Source organism: Sinocyclocheilus rhinocerous, unplaced genomic scaffold (assembly GCF_001515625.1).
Source record: "Sinocyclocheilus rhinocerous isolate Xijiao unplaced genomic scaffold, SAMN03320098_v1.1 scaffold811, whole genome shotgun sequence".
NCBI classification, from domain to species: domain Eukaryota; kingdom Metazoa; phylum Chordata; class Actinopteri; order Cypriniformes; family Cyprinidae; genus Sinocyclocheilus; species Sinocyclocheilus rhinocerous.
The window spans coordinates 40,193-42,358 of NW_015656592.1; positions in this window are offsets into that span (position 1 = coordinate 40,193).

A 2,166-nucleotide genomic window follows, 5' to 3' on the forward strand; every position below is an offset into this window, starting at 1 on the left:
CAAACAGAAACATGTCCCACTGTGCCTCTGCATTCCACCCACACTCTGCAGCTAATGTGCGAAACTCGGTAGAACAGTCTGTGACCGTGCTCTGTCCTTGGCGCAACTCGGCGAGAAGTCGTGCTGCCTCTCTGCCCGAAGCGGCATGATCAAACACTCTCTGTAGCTCCCCGGAAAATGCCAGGAATGAAGAGCAATAAGGGAGTCTGTTCCCACAAGGTGGTTCCCCAGCTAGCCGCTCGTCCCAAGAGCAACTCTATCACAAACGCTACTTTAGCCTCAGTGGGGAACGATGACGGTTGGAGGGAAATGTACAGAGAACATTTGGCCAGAAAAGAACGACATAACTGGGGTTCCCCGGAATAGAAAGCTGGAGGTGGTAGCCGAGGTTCACTGGTGCAGACAATCGGGCCCACTGGAACAGGTGGATGGGGCACGGCTGGTTGCTGACCTGAAGCCGTCTCTGCCTTCAGATGCTGGATCTGGGTGGTAAGCTCAGAAACCTGAGCAACCAGGGCCTGGACGGCATGCCCTGTGGCCATCATTTGATCCTCCTGACGCTCCATGCGGATGTTCATGTTAGACAAAAAGTCTCTGAGTTCTGCCGCACTCGCTGGATCCATGTGGGTCGGTTCGTTCTGTTACGAGAGTGAAAAGTCAAGATCCAAGTGCAAGTGCAAATAAGGGTTTATTTAGAAACCACAATAGACGGAGACAGGATGTGATCACAATCATGAGTCTCGGTCGAGATCAGGACACCTCCCGAGCAGAGTTCTCCACTCAGCGCCAGCGTACCCAAGGCGAGGGCTGAAGACCCGCAAACTGGCTGGACGTGAACTGGAACAAGAGAACTGACAAAGTGACAGGACATGAGATAACGAACCGACAAACACACATTGAACATAGAGCCCTTATAAAGGCAGCGCTAATGAGTTGCAGCTGGCGCGCTCTGATAGAGCGCCAGATGCCACTACTAATGAATGACGTACACACACATGACAAGACGCAAAAAGACCGCACGGACCCATGAACCGTGACACTAAGATTTTTACTCAAGTCATTTTAAAATTGGTGACCTGTAACTTGTAATGGAGTCATTTTCACTGTAAGGTATCTGTACTTTTACTCAAGTATGGTTTTTAAGTTCTCTTTACACCTCTGGGCGGGGTTTATGACCTATACTGGGGGCGAATGGAAAGTTTTGGCTTCACTTTTCAGGACTTGTGCGGCACACTTGGTGTAGATTTGGAACCTCATTATTTTGTGACTCTAGGTAAGTATTTAATTTCTGTTACTTGTCATTGCCAGTCGAAAGCTTTTTTTAAGCACAATAGTAGGGCTGGGCAAAAAAATTTATGTGATTTTCATTTTCATGCGAATCTCGTCAGTAAAGCCGCTTCTGGTGATTAGTAAGTAAGTAAGTTTTATTTATAGAGCACATTTAAAATTCAGCGTTACACTAGATTAGTAGTAAATCTCCAGCACATGCTCTCAGATGGAGCGGCATTTACTACACAGAGCCGTAGATCACTGACAAGCTACACAAAATCGAGTTTGTGTAGCTTGTCAGTGAACTACGGCTCTGTGTAGTAAATGCTGCACCATCTGAAAGCACGTGACGGAGATTTACTAATAATCACAGAACCGGCTTTACTGACGAGATGCGCATGACAATAGCATTTGATTAATCGTGCAGCCCTAGATGGTTCTAGCCCCGGACCAGAGTCAAGATATGGCTCTAGCCCCGGACCAGAGTCGAGAGTCTGCCCCAGAATGCTCTCCAGAGCTCAACCGGGACCCCACTCAATTCACAGAGCTCAACAAGGCGTCCAACTCTCCTTCATCTCCGCTGGTCCCATCCAGCTCTCCTGTATGGCCCAGGGAGAGCCTCAGTTCCCGAGTTCAACCCAGAGAGGGCTGCAGTTCTCCTGTCTGGCCCAAGGAGGGCCACAGATCCTGAGTCTAGCCCAAGGAAGGCTCTTGTTACCACATCCAGCTCGGAGAGGACGGCTGTTCCCGCGTATAACCCATGGAGGGCCTCGGACGATATAAAACCTTGGAGGGGTTCAGCCCAGAGAGGGCTTTGATTTTCCACGTCAGGCCCCAAGAGAACTGCTATTCCCACGTATGACCCAGGGAGGGCCTCGTTTCACTGTTATTTTGAAG